A 24,393-nucleotide genomic window follows, 5' to 3' on the forward strand; every position below is an offset into this window, starting at 1 on the left:
AATCTGGAAGAAATTACACCAGGAACAGTTTCAGGAAATTCCAACAATGGTCTGAAGGGCAAGGGTCGGCGAGCTCAGCTCCGAATGCCTATGGCTTCCTCTACACAGCTCTTCATTCTACCCCTCTGAATTTACACACATATTTTGCCTTGCACACTATGCTCCACCGTGTAAAACTCTAAACAGTCATTTGTTTGTCAGCCCAGCCAGCGTCCCGGGGCCAGCTTACTGCAGATATGGGAAACTTTCCTGATGCGTGACGTCATCCTCCCCTAACTCTACAGTGTCCGGAGCAGGAAGGGGGCGGGGCTCGCGGAGTTTAGCAACTTCCATGCATACTGTGCTGCATAGACTTCCATACGTCCCTGGTGGCGGTGCAGCAGCAGTGCTAGGCTGTTCCAATAAGAAGCTAGAGATTAGAGGGCAGCAGGATGGACTGTGATCCCTAGTTAATGCCAGGTAAGCCAGCAGCTACATCACGTGGGCTTTGTTGGAAACCAACCCAGGGCTTGTGAAAGGCAGCCCCCTATACTCCTGTGTGAAGGATCCAGACCTGGCATGGGTCCCTGGGATAGCATTTCACTGGACGCTGACGATTGCTTGGCTTTTTAGCATCTGATTTGTTGTGTGTGATCAACTAATTTGCGTTTATTATGCTCCCAGAGAAGCATAGCCTAGCTGAAAACCAGTAGGTACAATTTATTTTATATCTGGAAACTTTGAAATTAATTAAATGTATTATTTTTTTGAGTGCAGTTATAGCCTAGTGCTTATTGCTATAGTTGTGATAGTTTGGGGGTAGGGAGGGGGTTAATCCATGCACTCTTTGCTTTTAAGCCTGCCGCATGTCATGCAATTTTCACTTTAGATCCTATTTGAGCGAGTGATCAAATTCATTTTCCGATCTGGCAGAGATCAGATATAGATGAAAGCTAGCTTACACATGTATCCATATTTTTTTTTTTTTTAATTCCAATAAGATTTCTGATTGGATATCAATCAAAAAGACATAAGCATGGAATAATAGCCATTATATTGATCGATCTCCAGCTAGCTTACACACGTATCTGAATTTCTAAAATTCCGATCATACATCCTATTGGATATAGATCGAAAGGACATAAGCATGGAACAATGGCCAGTATTTCGATCTATCTCCAGCCTGTCCAAACTGCTTCCAGGAGACAAAGAGATTGATTTTTGAGCTGGAATCAGTTGCATGCAATTGGTAGGTTGTGTATTTTTAGTCCTATCATTTTCCTGATTGGGGGTAGGATCTGACGTGAATATTGCATGTGTGTACCAGGCCCTTCATCTGCTGCAGATTTTGATGGTATGGTCTTTTTGATTGGATTGCTGAGCAAGCATTGTTTTATTTGATAGTCCAAGCAGATTTGAAGAGAGTCTTCTTTGAAGCCCCCCTCCCGCCCAGACTGACATACAAGCCAAGAACAGGAGGAGGAAGAGGCACACAAGGCGTCTCTGCTGTTTGACATACAACACCCACTGAACTGAAGAATAGGACTGGAGGAGCTTTTGGATAAAACCCTCTGCCTGAGTGGATCTGAAAACCCCCTGAAGTGAAAAGAATTAGGAGATAAGACACCTACAACCCCTGTCATCTGCTGCCCCTCAGCCAAGCTCTGTGGACCTTGGATTACAAAAGTAACGTACCAGTTTTGGATACAAAAGAACAGCTGGCGTTTTAATTGAAATTAGTCCAGTGAGGTGAGTTACTTTCGAGCCTGTATAATGGTCTGACGATAGTTTCATTGTTTATAGCTTTGTCACTTTTCCAAACTAGCTGCTTTAGTTTTCTGAAGGCGGCATAGCCTTTTTGCTGCGATGACAGTTACAGACTCCAGATGGCTTTGTTTGCAGTGAAAATCTACTCATAGGAGATTTGTCCCTGGCAAAAGGCGCAGTGGACATGAGATAAGTTGCTTAATTTGATCGGATTTGGCTAAGGATCTCACGGGGTGGAATAGTTGACATCGGATGACAGCTCCTGGGGCAGATGATCGGACGGGTTAAAAAACTTGATACAACTGCAGTTATCGGACGTGAAAGTGTGGGTTAAAGGCAGCCACATGCTGTTTGCTTATTGTTAGTGCCTCGCGGTAGACATAAGCGGGAATACTGAGATCATCTATGTATCCGTGTTTATGGTGTAAAGTTGGCAATACATCAGGTGACTTGGTGGCCGATCGACCATCTGATTCAATTTTTATTGAATCGGATGAAAATTGGTGCCGCCAAGAGCATGCCCGATTGCATATGCAACCAATTTCAGGCTGAAATTGGTTGCATGTATCGATCAGACACCCTGCAAGATGTAGGGCCGATGTGTGTGATGGTAATGGCGTTCGATATCAGGACAAGCCATGAACGTAATGGAACCCCTGGTGCTTCCCCCCTGTCCCCCTCCTGTGCCCATACATGAATACTTGCCAGTGTCCACCACTGGCTCGGTCTATGCATTGCTTTACATACTCATGCCCCACGTGGTTTCCGGCATAACGCGGGAGTGTGTGTGACATCACACGCAGCCACATCAGGCACATGTATATGAGGCAATGAAGCCTGCTGCGGACACTGACAGGTAAAATATCCACGTGCGGGCATCGGGGGACAGAGGCGGCGTCACTAGGCTAATTCCCAAACGTTTTCATGCTGAAATCTATTGAGAATCGGTCTGCTGTGTATGGCCAGCCAACAGATCTCTCCGTTTAGATTTCATCAGGGAGAGATTTATCTCTTGGTGGAATCTGCCTATCATAGCTAGATGTATGGCCACCTTAACACCACTGTACCTCACCTGATTACACTACACAAGTCATAGACCAGTGATGGCTAACCTTGGCACTCCAGCTGTGACAAAATTACAAATCCCATCATGCCTCTGCCTCCCCGAGTTATGCTTAGAGCTGTCAGAGTATTGCACTGCCTCGTGGGACTTGTAGTTCCACCACAGCTGGAGTGCCAAGGTTAGCCATCACTGTCATAGACAGAGTCTACCGAAGCGAAGACCCTGCAGGTACACCACTCCTGCCAAAAAGTACTGCTAATTTTACTGTTATTTACATTCGTGTTTATGGACCTACTGAAAGTTGAGGAGCCCTTAGGATAGGAGGCTAGTTCCTGCCGGAATGACTGTTCCCCGACTTCTAAGGAAAGATTAAAGTTTTTTATATGGATGTCTGATTTAGAATGTGTCCGCCAAACAGCGGATAGACACGTTGCGTTCAGCAGGTGCTTGGTTGGCATCCAGTAATAGTAACTAGTCCTCCCAGATGTTTTGAGCCAAGGCTTCAGGTAAAGTCACATGATAAAACTACATAAGGAATAGAACATTTCTAAAGTTGGCCACATGCTTTTTACTATGATTGTACAGTTTTACCCTATCTGTGTAATGGGCCTAAACTGCCTTTCCCATAGTGTGACGTAACCCCTAGGGTCAGCTGTGTGCGTTACATGATGCCTGGGCTGTAATGCGGAAATCACATAATGCATGCTGTGGGCACTCATGGCATGGGCAGTTGCTATGAAATCTTATCCTGAAACACACAGCAGACGGTGTTTTAGGATGATGTGATCTGTTAAGTGACCCTATGTATGGGCAGATCAACCCCAAGACAGATCTCTTTCTAAATGAAAACAGGAGCGCACCGCTGGTGCAATAACTTTACTTCAATAAGACAATTGCGCCTGTCAGGCCTGCCGGCTATCCTCTACTGTGCCCCGCGCTTGGCCAGAGCGGCAGGGTGCGATGGAACTGGCGTGGGAAGCGGTGGGCGGAGCCAGGATGCGAGGATGCCGTCTGACGCCAGACGACATCCCCACGTCCTGGCTCCGCCCACCGCCTTCGACTCCCACGCTAGTTTCATCGCAATCCGCCACTCTGGCCAAGTGCAGGGCACAGAAGAGGATAGCCGGCGGGCCTGACAGGCGCAATTGTATCTTACACACTGTAAGTGAAACTTTGGTACTTATCCGTTAGCCGGGCGCATCCGGCAGGTGGCGCTGTTGTTGCTAATTTCAATGCTATTTTCACATAACAAAACTGTGAATGAAAACGCCGCGGGTGGCGCTAATTGCATTCATAGTGAAGATAACAATAGGTGTATTAAAAAGTGATTTAATTAAATGAGAAATAAGCCGGCGGCAATGTAACAGATCAAGCCGCCGGCTTCGTGTCTCGCTCTTCTCCCCCTTGCCCTCTCTCGTATAGAGTCCTGGGGGGGCCATGCGTGTCCCCGCAGAGTCGTTCGTCGCGGCAGGCAATCATGCCTGTTTTATTGCGACGAACGACTCTGGGGGGACACGGCCCCCCCCCCCTCCCAGGGCTGCCAGTGATGTATACGAGAGAGGGCAAGGGGGGAGGAGAGCGAGACTCGAAGCCGGCGGCTTGATCTGTTACATTGCCGCCAGCTTATTTCCCATTTAATTAAATCACCTTTTTAATACACCTATTGTTATCTTCACTATGAATGCAATTAGCGCCACCCGCGGCGTTTTCATTCACAGTTTTGTTACGTGAAATTAGCAACAACAGCGCCACCTGCCGGATGCGCCCAGCTAACGGATAAGTACCGAAACTTTTTATCAGAGTGTCTTATTGAAGTAAAGTTATTGCACCAGCGGTGCACTCCTGTTTTCTTTTGTTTTTCTGTCAGAATTGCTGGCACCGCCCAGCTTCCGGAGCAGCACCCATCCACGCTTCTCCACCATCGACCAAAGGCAGCGCAGGGATTTTTCTTTTGTGGTATCCTCTTTCTAAATGAATCTGATCAGAGAGAGATATGTTGGCTGCCCATACACTGCAGGCCAATTCCTGATCAACATCTGTGGACCCCTGCCACTGTCCCCCCAAATGTTAATGTCCCCCTGTGCATTAAAATCTCTCACCTGTCCAGCCACAAGTCTCCAGCTGCTTCCTCTTCCCCATTCATGTCCCACGTGGCTTACGTGACTAGCACGTGGCATGTGTGTGATGTCACACACATGCCAGTGCTATACCTGGCAGCCACGTAGGATGCAATTGGAGGAAGCAGGAGCAGCTGAACACTTGTGGTGACCGGACAGGTGAGGGATTTTAATGCATGGACACCTGGGGGCCACTTCAAGATTTGGGGGGACAGCAGCCAGGGCTTCCTTCAAGTTCGTAGCTTGTCCTGGTATCACACACCATTACTGCCACCCAGTAAACTGTTGGCCAGAGATTTTCCATGTTACTCAATCTATACAATCGACCCATGTCAGCCCGAATGCCGTCTTGATGTTTGCCCATATATGGGAAGGGTAAGGTTGTAAAATGTGATCGACTATTTGCAGACTTTAAAAAAGCCATTAATCATCAATGGGTTTACACAGTAAAAATGTGGAAAGTACACATTGCTGAAGTCTTAGTATTGAGATGTGACTTGGGAGTGTGCTCTGCATTATTGCATAAGTCTAGCGGTGTTCTTTTTTACTCCAAATAACACTGTAGACAGGAAGTTCTCATTTATTGAGCATGCATGGAGGTGTTATTGACAAGGTTAGCTGCATGCTTGTTTCAGGTGTCTGAGTCAGACACTACTGATCAGGAAACTCAGCAGGGCTGCCAGGAAACTGGCATTCTTTAAAAGAAATTAAATCTGGCAGCTTACATATCCCTCTCACCTTGGGTTTGTATTAAAGGAAGTTGGAAGTATCATATGTAATGTTTCTGTTCATTCAGACTGGTGCCTACTACATCCCCAACCCTGAGAAGGTCCTTACATACTTCCTTCCCAGCTCTGAAGTATGGGGTGCTGCATGATTAGTCAGTGATGCAGTACCTAAAGGACATAGGTGGAGCAGTGACTGAATGATCCTATGGCTGACATTTTTCAAATCCCTGCGTCACCATCAACTTACATGACTTCCGATCTGCCGCACGTCAACGCAGATATACATGCTAACGTAGTTTTGGAAGCGAGTCAGATTGAGCACTTCTGGGGCACCGCAGGTAATATGAAAGCTCCCATAGACTTTCCTTGCCCTGCGGTAGCAGTGCGGTAAATTGCTGCAACGCACCGCACCAGTGTGAAAGTGGCCAAAAAAAACCAAAACATTTCTCTGTTACATCTGATACAAATCCTGCAATAAATCTGCAGTGTCCACTTCCTGTTTTTGGGGAAGCAGGTATAGGGTTAATATCATGTGTTTACAAATTAGCTGCTCTGCCAGGCAGACAGCTAAAGGTCCGTACACACGCCGGACTGGAGGCAACGACGGGTCCGTCGTCACCTCCCGCTGGGTGGGCGTTCCAACGACATTCCAGCGTGTGTACGCACTGTCAGCAGACTGATACGGCTGTTTCTGAGCGATCCGCCGGGCGGATCGCTCAGAAGCAGCCGTATCAGTCCGCCGACAGTGCGTACACACGCCGGACTGTCGTTGGAACGCCCACCCAGCGGAAGGGTGACGACGGACCCGTCGTTGCCTCCAGTCCGGCGTGTGTACGGGCCTTAACACAGCCAATATATCAAATCACAGTTGTGCTTTCTCTGAGTGAGGGATTAGACAGGCTAAAACCTCTAAATACACACGGTGCAGTTCTCTCTGGTTTCCTTCTGTCCTGTGCAAGAGTTCAGGTCCACTTTAGTAGTGAACAAATCCTTGACACAGTCTCTCCTGGTAAGCAGGAGTGGCTTGCATTGACTTCCACAGGAGTCCACCCTTAATCAATTCATTAATCAGCGGCCAGTTGATTAGCAGTTCCCTGATTGGATTGGCCTGTTACAAATGTGATTTTTGGCTGTAGCAAATTTTGGTACTGGTTGAAGCAGAATTTGCCTGTTTGAAGAGATTGCAGCTGACAGCCATTCCTAGTGATTGCTGAGCACGTTCCCAGACTCCCTACTATAGACACCCTATCCTAAAGGATGTATACAGCCAAATGGCTCAATGCACACAATCACATGCATCAATGCCTTTAGATGAATGGCACCAGGAGTGTCTGACAAGCAGCCATTGCTTCCAGTGTTTCATAGAAGCACACCCCTTTGCTTCAGAGAACGCAGACAGTCCAGCTGGCACACACTGTTTATATCACAAGAGCACTATAGCCCTAGCACTTGTGTACTCAGACTTGCTATAAAGCTGGGCTTAATTATTGGACCACGTGAGCAGCTCAGTGACACAGCCAAGGGGCTTCCTGACTTGTGGAGTCTGCTGGGGCCCAGTGCAGGGAGGCAGGCTGGGAGATCATTAGCACAGGAAGTGGGCCTGTTGTATGGTGTCAGGAATTGCAGATGCTGATTAGGACTGTAATAGAATCAGGATCAATGGCCTGTGTAACTTGTGGCCTATTGTGCTTAATTAGCATGTGGCGTTACCAGAATAGCTGGAAGCTTTTTATATTGTCTCACATGGAGTATGTTTTAGGATCTCCCCTTTAGGGGCTGGAGAATGAGGCTTGCTTCCTGATCTTTGGGGAAAGTGCTACAGCAATCCCTGGCATACATCCTCAGCAGATCCTGTGCTATGGGGAGGAAGGAGACTACCAATTGATATCAGTTGATGGGAAATGAGGGGTAGAGATGTGTGTGTCAGTGATCAGATAGCCCCTGGATTAGATAATCAGATCAATCTCTGATCAAATGTAATCCGAGAGGAATCAAATCCTTCCTCATACTAAGCATATATTTTTTTAATAGATTTCAGCAGGAAATCTATTGAATAACTTTAAAGTGTTCCAGAGATGACAAATTAAAAATATTTTATACATACCTGGGGCTTCCTCCAGCCCCATCCATTCAGATCGCTCCCACGCTGCCGTCCTCCACTGCCCACAGCTTCAGGAACCGGGTCCCATCACTGACGTCAGTCGCAGCCAGTTCTGCAGGAGAAGTGCGCCCTCTACGTATCTCTCCGGTAGCTGCTGGAGAGATACGCAAACTGCGCACTTCACTTACATTAGACTGGCTCTGACTGGCAGAAGTGACGGCACCCGGTTCCCGAAGCTGCGGGGTGGGAGCGATCGGAGCGGATGGGGTTGGAGGAAGCCCCAGGTATGTAGAAAATCCTTTGTCAGCTCTGAGTTGCTTTTTAAAGTGGCCATACATCAGATGATATACTGTATGGGTAGATCGACCAAGAGACAGATATCTGATTGGAGAGAAATCTGTTGCATGCTCATACACCGCAGGCGCTTCCTGATTGATTTCAGCATGAAATCTCTTGGGAATCGGCCTTGTGACGCAGCCTCACTGGAGCCCCCCCCCCCCCCCCACGCACACACACTGTCCCCCTTAGTGGAAAATGTCCCCGTAATAAAACCCCATTTCTCCCCACGCCCCGTGCAATATACTTTCTATTGGTGACCACCACTGGCTCTATCTGCTATCCACATACACGCGGCCCATGTGGTTGCCGGATAGTGTATCGGAATCTGTTTTAGATCAGTGTTATTACGGATTGCCCTGAACACGGTGAAAGAGTGTTTAAGGGGCTAAAAAGGACCAAAAACAAAGGGGCAGTTTGCATGATCAGCAGTGATGCATTGTGGGGACACCTCATATGCTCACTCCACCCTGAAAAATCACAAATCCCTTCTGTCCTAAGAAGGCAAATGTATTTTTTGATTGTTTTGCCACATTGAGTCACACTCTATAAATGTATAGCCAGCTATAGCATCCAGAGCCTTCAGTATTAGATCCTGGAAGCATCCAAGCATTCAGCCAATTAGAAAAAGGATTGAGGCTGCTTGGAATATCCGCATTGGAAGAGCAGGGTAGACATGTAGCAGTGGCTGATGAAAGTGGATGTTTTGTTTCAAAGTCCAAGCTGTGATATCTGCCCTTGGGGTGTCCTCATCTGACTGATGGTCGCCTTGAAATGCTTTTCACACAAAGCTTTTGAAATGGAGACTTTTATTTCATTCAGTTTTTAGGGAGGTACTTTCGGAAGCGCACAATGAAGCTGCTCAGAGGCCTCTGTCAGCACTGCAGGGACAAGACCTAAGGAAAAAATCTCCCAGTCAAGTCAGAGATCTAATTTTATACTTGCTAAACTTGTGATGACCAAGCAGAGAGTTTGCAGTGTGAACCAAATGTAAATAATGTTTCATCATGTAGTTCAACTGATTTCCTTTAGCAGCTCTTTTTTTAGGAAAAATATTCTGTTTCCTGCAGGCTGTAGTTACTTTTCCTTTTGCTCCATACACATACATGTAATATCTTCTGTGCCTGGGCTGTATTATTTGTGCACTTCCAGCCATCTGCTGGAACAAGGAGAGCACTGACGTGTTTGGCTCTATATGTGAGAGGTCAGAGAATGACCCGCTCTGCATTGTACTGATATAATTGCTAAATCGCCATTGCAGCTCCAGTCTTTTTATTTCATAAGAATCTCCAAAAACAGCACCAAGGTGATGCTGGCAATTAAAAAATTAGGTGCTAGTTACGTCTATCGGCAGTCCTTATAATGTTGGGTATCAGTTGATTTAGGCCTGAAGGCTAAGTACACTCACAATTTTGTCCTGTACACGTTAGATTAAAGTTGGCTGTGTATAGCAGGTCCGACCGCCACCTGACTGGCGATTTAATTCTAGCTTTGTTCGTTTCACTTGCTCCACCCATCACATGATGTCATGTCCACGCCATTTAGTTGGCCGCCTTCCTCCTTGAATTGCAATAAGAATGCATTGTTAGCCTGCAGGCTAGCTATGCGTCTGTACGGCCTCGGCCGAGATGTCGCCCGATTGATTGGATTCCGGTCTTCGTCAGACTGCATCATTGGCCTTTACTGTTGCTGGTAGGGATCTGGCCTCAGTGGGTGACACTCATTGTGTAGGCACCTTTATAACTGCAAATATGTATGCTGTTACCATCAGTGATGCCAGTCACTGGAGGATACAAGCTCTGTACAGACCTATAGCAAAGCGACACAAGCTGTTGCTATGAAAAGTGGAGGAGGGACAACAGAGCAGTGTATGATGGGAGTAGCTTCCTGTGGGCAAGATAAGGAGGGAAAGAATGCACTAATGGGGTCGCTGGTTTTTGAAGATCCAGTATGCTAGGTCTTTAAACTACCTCGGGGATACCGGTACAGCTGAGACAACCCCCCCCCCCCCCCCAGCTGTCTGTGTGTCTGTGCGCCTGCGCAGCTTTAACCTTATGTATAGCTGTGGATGAACATTTGACCTATATGCTTATGTAAAGTGCACTAGATAAGTGTTCTATGTATGTAATGCTGACAAGTGATTTAGCACTGGATGGGGGGGGGGGGATCCTAATCTCTAAACAATTGTTTGGTTTGGACTTTAGCATTGATATCAAGCTGCCTTCTTTGTTTTCTTAATGCCTTTGTTCCAGTTATGCAGAACACCAAAAATGGTAACTGATAGAGCAAATTAACAGAAGGTTGGCTTTGATGTGGAGCCCAGAAATTGAGTAGTACTTTTCCTTTTTCCACGATTTGTGCTGATATATACAGATTTAAAGACTTAATTGAGCCAATGCTGTGTATATATAGTGTTTGAAATGTCAACAGCCCAAATATGTGCAAAATATGTACTATTTATGGTGCCTTCATGCCTGACCACCAACAGCGAGCATACAGACTTCACATGAGGCCACTGCATAGCTGAGCCAGGAGGACAATCCATCCTATACTGAAACTTCACATGGCGTCTACTTGAAGTTGACCAAGTGCATATCGGAATTGATTCACAGAACTTACCTATTTTTTTTTTTTTCTATTTCATAAGTTTTATCTTTCTCTATCCATACATATAGCAATTTTGGCAGCCGATCGAACACGAGACAGATATCTATCTGATCGGAAGAGTGATCTGTTGGCCGCCATAAACCTCAGGCCGATTTCTAATTGCTTTTTACCATGAAATCTTTTGGGAATACGCCTTGTGATGCTGCCCCACTGCCTTGCTGCCCCCCCCCCCCCCTCCCACCCCCATCAGGCTGAAATTGGTCACATCATCTGTCGGGCATGCTCTTGGTGGCACTGATTTTCATTCGATTATATTTATCGGATGGTCGGTCCTCTGCCAAGTCAAATGATGTATAAGTGTGTACACGCCTGTGATGTGTGTCACACGTCTGGGATTGGGACCTGATCCTCGTGTGAGTGAAATCGCCTCCAGGAGACTTGGGCGCAGGATACAGCCGGTATGGCTTATCCTGCTCCTGCACAAGTCCCGGCGGCGTTAATTACTATTCCCCCTCCACGTCCATGTGGATGGCAGGGAATGATGTGATTCGACTGCCAGTAACTTCAGCTCCATCTTCTGATGGCGCAGAAGTTAACAGGGCTGTGGAGTCGGTACAAAAATACTTTGACTCCTCAGTTTATGAAACCACCGACTCCAGGTACCCAAAATTGCTCAGACTCCTCGACTCCGACTCCAACTCCACAGCTCTGGAAGCTACTCACGGTGCACCACTATAGCCGTAATTCCTATTACCGTCTACGGTGGCGCAGGCTGTGCCTAAATCTCCTGCGCTGGATTTGAGTTGGGGGCTGCCGTACACACGCCTGATTGTCGGCTTAGGCTGTAGTTATCGGCTGCCAGCAGGAATGAAGTAATCAAGTTTACGGAGTCACTTTGATGCATCCAGCAAAATGGAAACATGTGAGTTTAATCGTCCTTATATTGCTTTACCTTCATTTCACAGTGAGTATGTCACTATTGGATTTATGTGTGTCTTACTATTGCTCATTGGCCCAGCTTTTTAGTGGGACTCGCTGGCTGGTAAACGATCCCGTGTAAATTTTGATGCACTTTTATTTGGCAGCTGCGTGGGAAGCATACTTGTATAAATGATTTCATGATGACTGGTGCATGGTCTGGCCTGGGTTATATGCGCCATAGGCAGGCGTGCGTGTCACCTGGTGGTGTGCTCCTGCATCGGCTTTCCATTCTAATAAACAGATCCCATATATAACCCGACTGTCAGAGCGCATGGTGTAAACAGCTCAGCCTGAGTTATTGCTCACAGGATGCGTTCCAGGGTAATAGTCTGGGGGCCACAGAGATCTTGTGGAACTTGAAAGCGGTGTAATGTTCTCAGAGATGCTGTGGTGAAATATCTGCCATCTGGTTTGTTACGTTTCATTTACAGCAGAACATGAGAACCAAGCTTGTGTTTACTGTCATTATTCCTCCACTTACAGTAATCAAATGAATGCTGATCCCCCTCCATGGGAACCATTGCTGTGAGTGGTGTAACTAACCTTCAGGCAGGGGTCACACTTATCGGCTTTCGAACGCGTTTTCTGCACAGAAAAGCTGACTTCAACTGAGAACTCATGTTAATCAATTAGCAAGGTCACAATTTAATGCCGAATTCGCACGCACAAAAAAAACTGACATCTTGCGCAATTGGTCAGTTTTCTCTATAAATTACATTAGCTGCTTTAAGGCAGGGGTCACACTTGTCTTTCAGTTTTCTGCAAAGTGTAGAAAACTGAAAGACAAGTGTGACCCCTGCCTCACTGGTGAGAGTGGACATTACCAATCAGGAATTTATTCATTCCCATTCAGCACTGGCTTGCAAGTCTTAAAAAAGACCTGAACTCAGAACTTCCTCTCTGCTCTAAAAGATACACAACAGCATAATAACCTTTAAAGAAATTCTAGAATACTTCTGACATGCATGAAACTGTGGTAGAAATGTATGAAATCTGGTCGGTAGGCACTGGATGGATAGGAGTTTGCAGATCTTTATGGATAATATAGTATGGGCAACAGAGTAACCAAGCAGCTCGGGGTGATCCAAAACCACTAGGAAGGTATAGGGGACTAAAAGAGACTGAAAAGCCCTCCTACTAAAAAGCAATGCTTGGTGTGATTTGCCTTTTTAAAACAGAAGGTACTTGTGATAATTCAGCTTTAAATTAACATCTCTGGTTACTCACAGTGCACCGCTACTGAATATGCAAATTATCTCTTTATGCCCCTGAAGCCAGGCTACCATCCAGAACGGCTGGTGTATAGCATGCCTATAGCTTTAAATTTTACACAGCCTGTTTCGGACGTTTGGTCCTCCGTACATGGCAGGGTTGATGAGGTTCTATGGGATAGGGCTTGGACCAGTACTACAGAGTTAGGGTTCGTATAGACGTCCGATAAAGATCGTTCGTTACGAACGATTCGTGACGTTTACACGATATTCAAATTAGACCGAAACGATCGTTCGTAATGAACGATTGTGTACACACGTGAGCGATATAAGTATAAAGTACTGAGCGACGAACGATTAAAAAATGCGTGCGCAAACGGAAGTGACGTTATGACAGGCAATAAGAACATGCGTTATCGGACGATCTTTGTACACACTGCAACGATTGAACGATTATCTTTCGAAAAAATCCGCCGGGTTGGATCGGTCGGATTGAACGATAAGTCGTTATCGTCCAAAAAAACGATCGTTGGAAAATTTGGAGCGCACGATTATCGGTCCGATTGTCGTTATCGTTCGTTTTCGAACGATCGTTATCGTACGTGTGTACTCAGCTTTAGGCTTGGTTCACATTCAGGCTGCGTTCCGTTCCGATGAGCGGAACGCAGCAGCGGAAGCAATGCTTTTCCGATAGGAAAGTTAACATTGCTATGTTCCGCTCCCTGCATTCTGCTCGTCGGAGCGGACGTTCCCGACCTGCATGACCCTTCCAGCGCAGGAGCGGATGCCCTGCCAATGTGAACCCTGCCTAACCGAGCAGCTCAGGGTGACCCAAAACCACTAGGAAAGTATAAGGGACCAAAAGGGAACAAAAAGCCCTCCTATTAAAAAGCAACGCTTAGTGTGATTTACCTTTTCAAAACAGAAAGTACTTGCAATAATTCAGCAATAGCAGTTGCCAGGCAGTCCTCCTGATCCTGTGTCTCTTATGGCCCATACTCACGGGCAGCAAAAGTTGCCTGTCACCAGCACACGTGGGCGACAGGCCGACGACAGCTCCTCGCCAGGTCCCTCCGCGTACACACGCGGAAGAGGGACCCGCGGCGCGACGGAAACTGTCGCCGACGTTCCTCCTCCCCCCCGCCGGAAGCTCTGCATTCTGAATGGAGGTTGCTGTCGCTAGTCCGCGTACTCACGCGGACTAGCGACAGTTACGGCGGAGGTACGGCGGCGACTGTCGCCTGGCGATTGAAACTTTCAATCGCCCGGCGACATCAGCGGCGGGCGACAGTTCGGGGTGCGCGCTCGTGCGACGGCCCATACTCACGGGCGACCTGTCGCCGCAACGCGCGCGCCGCGTGTTGCGGCGACAATTGTAGCCCGTGAGTATGGGCCATAATACTTTTAGCCAGAGACCCTGACTAGTCATGCAGTAGATCAGGCAATCTGAGTCAACTGACTCGGTTTTTATTGGATTAGCCATATGCTTGCCCAAGGGTTTTGACTCAGATGCTACTTATACCAGAAGATCAACAGGACTGCCAGGCAACCGGTACTGTTTGCAAGGAAATAAATATGACAGCCTCCATATCCCTCTCAGCTTGGGTTCCCTTTAATTCTGGGCATACACGGCTGCTGGGGAGGATTATCAATCGAGCCTGATGGCTCGATTGATAATATCCGACGTGTCCGATACCCCGCCGGATCGATACTTTGCTCGATACCGGTGGGGAGAACAATAGAATAAACGAGCGGCTGATTAGAAGCTGCCCGCGGGGATCGAGCCAGCGGATAATCGCAGCCATGTATGCCCGGCATAAGACCTGTTTGAGCATTTAGCTACATCTGGTTGATGTGACAATATTATGACAGCACCATAACTTGTCATTTCTGCTGATGTTTGAAATGGCTGCTTGGCTTATGCCTGGTACACACTATAAGATTTTCTGGCAGATGTATTGTCAGATCATTTCCAACATTTTCAATTGATTTCCGATCGCTTTCCGATCGTTTTCTGTTCACTTCTATTGGAAATCTATCGAAAATCAGAATGGACATGTTGGAAATAATCGATCTGACAGTAAATCTGCCAGAAAATCTCAGTGTGTACCTAGCATAAGACCTCTCCCATCTTTCTCTCCTGTACTTTTCTGATCCCATCTTTACCTAACTCCTGCATACTTGTATTCACCTTTGAGCACAGAATGTCTTGAGAAGATCTGTTGTTACTTATAATTGTCTATAATCCCTGAAATTGCATAGTGGAACACCACTGTCTGCGGCTGGATGGAGCGCATAGGTGGTGTTAACTCTTTCAAACCAGTCACAGCTGTACAGATTTGCATGAATAAAAACCCAAGTCACAGTTTAGTGGAGTGAGGTTAGTGGGGAAATATCGTCCACTACCCTTCGTGCATGGACAGATTACCATATGTGTTGAAATCACTTTCAGGATTTTGTCAGTATTTATAATGCGTCTTTGTGGGCGTGTACCCCTTCCTCTCTTCCTCCTGACTGCTTAAGGGATTTATCACAGGCACAGCCCATAAGAGGATGAGAAAGTTATTCAGAGAAGAGATAAAACACTAATGTAAACCTGGCAGGGCATATTTCTGACCCTGCTCTTTTCCAAAGGAGAAAAAGCAAACCTTCTCCTCATCCTGCCTTCTAACAAGTCCAGGCTGGGAACAAACCGCTATCAATTCAGGATAATCTCTGAACCGTTAAAATATTTTTTTTTTTTTTACAGAAACTTTTTATTTTCGGAAAACTTTTTTAATGCATACAGTAATTAAAATAAGATTCAATTAAATACACTTAGTAAACTATGCTTAACCTCTCAACACTGTCGGGCATACCGCTTGCTGGGCCCAGGAGTCTAGGCTAGCTAGTACAAGTGTCCAGCTCCCCCCGATTGCCTGCGATTTCCCCTCCCCCAGATCCCTCCGTTAATACATTACCCAGCCTGGATCCAGCGATCGCGCAGCCTCCCTGCACAGCTTCGGTCTCTCTGAGGAGGATCGGGTTAGCGCATGACGTCATGTGCGATCCTCGCCATAGTGAAGACCAGAGCTGTGCGGGGATGCTGCGCCGATCGTTGGATCCAGGCTGGGTAATGTATAAACGGTGGATCGGGGTGGGGGGTTCGGGGGATGCTGGACACTTGTACTAGCTAGCCTAGTGCTAGCTAAAGGTTTTACACAAACTGGCAAAACCTCCTGAGCAGCATAACGCTTAGGAGGTTAAACATCAGCTTTACACTTTTTCTAGATGTAAGACGAGAGCTGTAAACAAGCGATGTCTTTTCATATCAGATTGCCAAGCAAACATTCAGTATTCTGAGTCCCAGCGACTCTGTAGGTTGCTTAGGTGTCATTCACCCATGATGAGTTATCTGTAATGTAAAATAAGAAGAAAATTGGGGAATCTGGCTGTGAGAGTGGCCCCTTCATTGTGACCTTGTGGGAGAAGCCACAGACTCAGACCTACAGGTAGCGATGATGAAGGTGCAGGCCACGTCCGGTGATGGGGGCACGTGTGGGCGAGCCACGCATGTGCATTATGCCCCAGGCTGACGGACTTTCAATGCTGAATTGTTTTATTTTATTTTCCCCTGTCTCAGGTTCCCTTTAAGCCTCATACAAACATCAGGTGAAACTCAGTCCAGGCGGTCACTCAGAACAGTCTCCGCTGAAAATCTAGGATATGTACAGATGTCCCCGGTGCTCGGTTTAAGATCCAGGTAGTGATGGTCATATTTAGTGGAACTTATGGAGAAACATGTGATCAGTTTGGTCAGGTGATGGATATGTACGGTAAGTCTCTGATTTGCTAGTCATGATCATGTGCTAAAGCAGGATGTGATCACATCAAATCAGAGCTTTGCAAATCACATGCCTCTCCATAAGTTCTCCTAGACATGACTATCACTAGATCCAGGATGCCGGATTTTTAGATGGCATCGACCACCAACTGCATGGTTGCCCTCCCTACATCGTAAGCCTGAAGCTCTCCATGCTCTGTACTGTCATGCCTCCTCCCTTCCCCAAAGAGACAATATATACGCCTCTTGGTCGTCCACCACTAATGTGTCTGTACAGCTCTCGTTGATGTAGCCGTGTTGCCCAGCTCAGTCCTGATGGGTGACACTAGTAGCTTGTGTCAGTAGCTGTAAATACATCATGGCTGGGAGATGAGCATGCGTCAGGTGCTGAGAACATTTAAGTTCAAAGCCGTTGACCTCTGTATGCCACGGTCAGGTCAGTAGTTTATTTTCATGGACATGAAAGGCTATTGTGCCAGCCTGCTCACACACAGTGACATCAGGAATGTGACATGGTGGTGTGAGTCAAACCTGGAGGGAATTTTGCACACATTTACAAAAGTGGGCTTTGTATAGTTGATAAAACCCTTAGACCAACATATATTAGAGAAGCAACGTGACTAATGAAATTCTAGGTAAAACATTGCATCTATGGGAGACATCTGACCTTCAGCACAGTCTAGACAAGAGGTCCCCAGCCTTTTGTAGGCCACATTTAGCTAGAAGGGGCATTGCTGATCTGCATTAGAGAGCAAGACTGCCTGGTGAGACATTGCAGGTCTTTGTCTGACTTGCCATCCTCTGATCACTAAATATCTTCTATGCTGTGTGTGGATCTTTCATCTGTACTGCAGTTGGGCAAATTGACCAAAAGACTGATCTCTCTCTCTGAACCTGATTGGAGAGAGATCTGTTGCCGTCCCATAATCGGCCTAGCGACCCTGCCACCTGTCTGGCCACCCAAGTGTAAATGTCAAGGGACCGCCTGCTTAACTATTTACGCTCCAGTATATATTATTTATTCATAAAACATCAACTTATTCCGTGGCGCTGTACAGAGTGAGAAACAAACATTGGGGTACATAATAATACAGACAATGGTATACGCCAAACATAGACATTACACTACATGGTATAGAGTTGGTAGACATAGTAATTACAGTGACAAATGTAATACGATGAACAAAATGTATAGCAAATTCCAAGATGCAAAAGAATGAGAGCCCTCCCCTTGCGAGCTTACCATCTAAATTTATGGAAGCTACACTTTATTTCCTAACTACAACAAAGTCCCCGCTATCCGTAACTCGGGCAATTGGAAGTCTCAACTAACAGGAGTGCCTGAGGGAATAACGGGGACTTTGCTTTCGGCAGGTGTTGAGGCTTTTCAAATACTTACCGAGCCTCCAGCGATGTCTAGCAGCCTTCCTGCAGCACCTAGCTGCTTCAGGCGCCCGTGCACGCAAGGCGATGCGTGTCAGGTGACTTACGTGCACGGGGGAGCTGGAAAGCTGCTAGGTGCTGCAGGAAGGCTGATAGGCGTGGCAGGCTTGGTAAGTATTTAGTGCAAGATTTGTGCTTTTTAGGCCAGTTGCTCAAGCAACCAGCAAACGCATGTATAAGGCATCAGGCGATCTCGACCATTGCCAGATACTGGGGACTCTGTTGTGTTAAGCTTGCCATCTACCATTCCACATTAACTTTTGAGGGGACATTGGCCAGGCGGCGTCATAAGGCCGATACAAATGATGATAAGCGACAGTACAGGCGGTGCCCAGTCACTTGAATGTACAGTGGTTTAATGACGAGCATGGTGGCCAGCGGTAAACATCCATTTGAACTGGCCCTTAAAGCCCTTGAGCAGCCAAAAGATCTCTCTCTGATCAGATTTGAGATTGGTCTCTTGGTTAATCTGCCTATAAATCACTAGATAACACTAGATATGATTAGATGTTTTGTCTAATGCTGGATCCACACCATACAATTTTTTTTTTGGGCAGATTTACGTGCCAAATCGATTATTCCCAGCATGTCCAATCTGAGAATTGATCGTTTTGTTTTTTTTTGTTTTTGTTTTTTTTAGCAATTTTCTGACCAATTTCCGTTTTGTTTCTATGGAAATCAGTCAGAAAATCGCTCAAAAAATCTATTGATTCTCAGATCGGACATGCTGGAAATCGATCTGGCCGGTAAATCTGCCGAAAAATTGTATTGTGTGGATCCAGCATAACTGAATGTCTAATTGCGTAAAAAATTGTACAGTGTATACCTCTAGTAAGGAGCACTTGTAGTGCAGTGTGTCCCTCCCCCTGTTTCCTTTTGGCAGATGGCCAAGCAGGACCCCTCTTGAAGGAAGGTGATAATTTGCTGAACACTTCAGAGGAGTCATCAGGCCACAGGCATGCCATAGGTGCTAAAGATCTGAGGAGGGATGGGAGCATTCTCTCCATTATCTTGGTGACAACTGACAATTAAGCCTTGCTAAGGGCAGAGTAGAGTACTGTACTATGACTCTGCTGGAGTTTTGTCCCTTTCTTATGTGTGGTGTTTTTTTCTTTATGGTGTATTCAGGGGTCAGTGACTTTAGCTGATACCTGACAGGCGTAACGTGAGGAAGCTAGAAAGGAAAATGATAGGTTTGACTCCGTACAGCGCACACAACGCTAACATATTTTTAAACCGACACTAAATTATTTAGACAGCTGAGTTTTTTTTTTTTTAAGTCCCAATAGGTTTTTGGTTGTTTTAAATCTTGTTTTTATACTTTTCTAGATTTAATTTTGGTGCCTTTTTTTTTTTATTTAATTTTTATACTAAAATATATTTAACTTGCTTTAAGGGCCAGTTCAAATGGATGTTTACTGCTACCGCCTGTACTGTCGCTTATCATCATTTGTGCAACCACCTCGTTCTGATCCCAATTTTTATATTAACCTGTCATTTTAGTGGACCCTAAAAGCAATATGCTGCTCCCAGGGCTGCTTACTTCCATTTCTCCGTGGCTCCAGCGATTGTCGCAGCCTCCCCGGACAGCTCCGCTCTTCTCTAAGGGAAGGATCGTACATGACGTCATAACATCGCCGACGTCATGAGTAAACCCGATCCTCCCCATAGAGAGACCGGAGCTGTGTGGGGAGGCTGCGCGATCGCTGGATCCAGGCTGGGTAATGTATAAACGGGGGGATCTCAGGCAATCGGGGGGGGGGGGGGGGGGTGTCAGACACTTACTAGCTAACCTAGTGCTAGCTAAAGATTTTGCAGCTATTACTGCACATTTATTCATCCTGGGGCACTCCTGAGGACAGACAGCGGTATGCCTGACACAGTGTCGGGCATATCGCTAAGGAGGTTAATCAGGCATGCTCTTGCTGGCAGTGATTTTCATCCAATTCGATAATAATAATTGAGGCAACAGATCCTTTTCTCAAACATAGGCTAGTCAATGGGAAAGACAGAGAGAAACAGATTTGGTAGTACCGTGGTATTAAGAGGGATTTTCAGAGGTGATATCTGGGTTATTAATCAATGGGGACCATATTTTATCAAATTTAGATGGGCAGTTCCTGCTCAGGTAGGTCATTTTGTAGAAAGGAAGAATTTGACTAATGGCCTTCCAATAGTTAAACGATGGGCATACGTTACCTTTCCATACCCTAAGAATTTCCGTATGGGCATATAGGCTGAGTATTTTGATTAGAGAATGTTTATTGAGTGAGGTATCGCCCAATATCCCCAATAGAGCCAGTTTAGGCTTAGGTATTAATTGTGTAGATAAGATGTAATTTATCACCTGAAAAACTGCAGTCCAGAATTGGAGAATGATTGGATAACACCAGAACACATTTATAAAGGTACCGTCATCAAGATTACATTTAGGGCAGGTAGCCGCATTAGTTTGTGCGATATATTGCATGCGCAACAGATCCCTTTCTGATTAGATTTGATCAGAGAGGGATCTATCTCATGTTTGATCTGCCCATACAACAAGCAATGTATGGCTACCTTTACACTTTAAATCTGTTACAGCCTTTAATCATGGTTGTGATGAAATCATTGCACACCTAGTAGGAGGAATTTTGCGATGTGTACGTCAATGGAAATGTATTCTCTATGCTATAACATATGTAAAGTATATCCTTTTAAGGTGTTGATGCGAGCCGCAAGATTACATCATCTCTGACAGTGTTCTTAGGTCACTATTGTTCTAAATACTGCGAACCACGGCTCACGATTTCCCAGGAACTGTTAGCTCTATGTCTTCCCCAGTGTCCGGGTCCAGCCCTATAGCCAGGTATACAAGAATGACGCACCAGTGCTGCTTCTCTCCGTACAACCCCTCCCCATTCCGGCATCTAGCAGAGTTGTACTCAAGAGTTGAATGTTTGAAATCAATTGGCAGTCAGAGATAAGTCGCGGCAGGAATGATGAACTCGCTCAACAGGTTCTGGTGTCAGTTTCACCTGCTTTCACTTGCTCCAGCTTTGTTTAGTGAATTTTTGTGTCGTCGTGTGGTGGAAACTTGCTGCTTGGAGATAGAGAAAACTCAGCTGATTTAAAGATAGTTACACTTGAGTCTGTTGAAATGCAAACATCCTAGGTAACAATTTGTGGATGGGAGATTGCTGATTGTAGTACTGGGTTATGGGCTTGCATCTGACTTTTTAAAGCTAGTGGGAACCAACACATACTTGCCTATGGAGAGGGTAGGCTCTGGGTCCAATAGAGCCCTTCATATACGGCAAACCCAGAAATAAGGCATACTTTCAGTGGAAGTGGTTAAATTGCTATCTGAGCACCCAGGCTTTTAACCAATTAGCAACGTCAATCGAGTTCTCTCGTTTAAGATAGATGCACTGCATTTGACCTCGGTCGGTAGAACTTGTGCTGTAAATTCTTGGAATGCTTTGATCTGTCTTTACTAGCAGAAAATATAGAAGCAGAAGTCCTGTATTATTGTCGCACACTGCCCCCTAGTGACAAGTGGTCATAAATACACATTACGGCAGTACGAATTAGAACCAGGGGAATGTAACAAATAAGGAATGCTGCTGGGAAGAACAGAAGAGACCCAAAGTATCAATGGAGCAGAAAAATATTACACTTGATTTGGATCTCAGGAGGTGGGGCCTGTGGTTTGTTGCTGCACCCATAATGTTTCAGCTAGAAGCACTGTTACGGGTGTGATCCTGTAGATGGTAAGGTGGTGTGCTTTTGTCATTCTTTTACTGTTTACATTGATGCACATTAAAAGCTGTTAAGGGCCACAAAATGGCAAGACAGGCCTTGAGTTTGACATCTGCACCTTACACCATTTAGGCACACACACCACACACACTCACACACTCTAAACAGCATAATAACCTACATTTCTTTATCTGTTATATGCAAATCCTGCAATAAATCTGCGGTGTCTACTTCCTGCTTTCATGGCAACAGGCATGGGGTTAACATCCTGTGTTTACAAATTAGCTGCTCTGCCCTTACAGAGGAGATTTCTGAGCTGACAGCTGAGAAATCAAATCACAGATGTGATTAGTCACAGATGAGGTGGAATTGGACAGGCTAAACTTTCTAAATACATACAGGGTGCATTTCTCTAGGTTTTCCTTCTGTCCTGTGCAAGAGTTCAGGCCCACTTTAATACCTGCACAACAGGCTGAAAACTGAATTGAAAATTTTAATTAACCTCAAAATACAAACTAACTTGAGTACCACTTACTTATGTATTTCACAACAGTTTGTCTTTAAACCTTGAAGCCGGTTTCAGACTATGGGGGCTTGTTCCCACTGGGGGCGTTTTTGGCCTTTTTGCAAGCGCAGGCGACTTTTAAAATCGCCCACAAAACGCTTGTGCAATGAATCTCTATAAGAAGGTTCATATCAGCGCGGTTCGTGCGCTTGGGTGTTCAGCAAAGCGTTGCATGTACCATTTTTGATGCGATTTTTGTCTAAATGGAAGGTATAGGAAAAACGCAAACGCTCATAAAATCGCTTTATGCAGTGATTGCATGAGCATTTTTAAGAATAAATACGTTGTATTAATAATTTTCCAGGTCAAAGAGTTCACTTCCTGACTTGCGCCAGGGAGTGAATTACAAAACCGCCCTGGAAATGTGCTTAGAAAAGCGCCTTTACCAGAAACGCAGGGCACAGTGGAGCGCTGGGAGGAGGGGGGGGGGGAATGCGCACAAAAAACGTTAGCGCTTTCGATTTTAGGTGTGAATGAGGCCTGTACCATCGTTTCCACAGCACTGCATTGCTCCACCAGAAACAGGCCTTCAGGGAATGCCGTATTACTACGCGGTATTCTCCATCTGGCATTGGGTCAAGCAGGAAGTGACGCACACTTGCAGTTGCCTCCTGCTTCGGGGTATGCAGAGGTGCACGGAAGCGTGTTGTAAAAATATACCTTTGCGCGTTGCGACGTCTTGTTGTTCATTTTTTAAATTGCCCTGCGTCGCCATAGACTAACATGACTTTCAGGCCGCCGCAGATCGCCACAACTCGATACAGAAGCCACGCGGTAACATAGTTCTGGACCTGTGACAGGGATGCGACGAAAGCATCACTTCCGTCGCGCCGTAACGTCGCAGTATGAAAGTTTTCATAGACTGTCATTGCCCGTCTGTGGGGTGCAGTAAAATACCGCACCGCCCCTGTGTGAAAGGGCCCTCAGACAAAGGTGAAATGTCAGTTTGTGTTTAATAACAGCATGTAGAGCGTTGCTGGAAGGCGGCAGCGGCTGTGTTAACTCTCTGGAATCCTGACTGGTGTGGTGACACAGGGCTTGTCTAGATACCTGAAATTTGCAGTCTGGACATGCGTAGCGTGACGTCAAATGCCACTCAAACCGAGCAAGTCATGAGTTGTCAAGCCAGAAATCGGAGAAACATTGGAAGAATTCTAGCCATGTTCAGTTTTTAGATGGTTTGAGACTGGAACAATTTTATGTGCAGATAGCTCGTGCAAATTGGAACATTCTTCAGCACACTGAGCTTCACATCTGCTTGTAAAATGGATCATGTAAATTGTGAACAGCAAGGCTTTGTGAGGAAACCATAAACACAGCGCAAAGCTCAAACTCGCAGATATCTCCATACACTGCTGGGGTTTTTCAAGCAACCGGTTTCTGAAATCTTGGACTTTTTTTTTATAAACATTAGATTCCATAAACACACGTTTGGTAAACATTTTATGTTTGGTAATTTACCTCATGCAGTATTTTAGACTAAAAAATAAATAAAAATTATAATCACTAAAGGCCAGGCGCCCACTAGAGCAAATCAGAAATCACAACTGCCGCAATTTTCTCTGTGATTCCCAGAACAATGAAGAAAAGGCCCTCATAGTCTTGCAATTGCTCCAGGTAGACCATTCTTGGCTGAGGTGGCCAATTGAGGCCACGGCGGGTAAACATCTAGCATGTGTACAGGTGTCCACCGAGATGGCTTTTTATTTAAAAGGGCACTTCAGCCTAAACAAAAATACTGTCATTAAGTTACATTAGTTATGTTAATTTAGATAGGTAATATGATCTCTAACCCACCCTGTTTTAAAAGAACAGGCAAATGTTTGTGATTTCATAGGGGCAGCCATCTTTTTGGTTGAAAGGAGATGACAGGAAGCATGAGACAGTTCCAACTGTCCTGTGTCCTGATCACCCCTGCCAGCTGCGTGTGC

General features: G+C 45.8%; 1 protein-coding gene across 2 annotated transcripts in view; it reads left to right on the forward strand.

Annotated features, from left to right (window-relative positions):
- Positions 1-329: 329 nt before the first annotated feature.
- Positions 330-24,393, forward strand: part of CDC42EP5 (CDC42 effector protein 5) — a 50,929-nt gene continuing 26,865 nt past the window's right edge. Inside the window, exons 1-2 of one of the 2 annotated variants that reach the window (XM_068241211.1) lie at positions 330-459; positions 1,384-1,728. The gene's annotated coding sequence lies outside the window, so the exon portion shown is untranslated. Of the gene's footprint in view, positions 460-500; positions 689-1,383; positions 1,729-24,393 lie in introns of those variants that run through there. The other variant, XM_068241212.1, reaches the window with a different exon arrangement.

The sequence above is a fragment of the Hyperolius riggenbachi genome, chromosome 6 (assembly GCF_040937935.1).
Source record: "Hyperolius riggenbachi isolate aHypRig1 chromosome 6, aHypRig1.pri, whole genome shotgun sequence".
NCBI lineage: Eukaryota > Metazoa > Chordata > Amphibia > Anura > Hyperoliidae > Hyperolius > Hyperolius riggenbachi.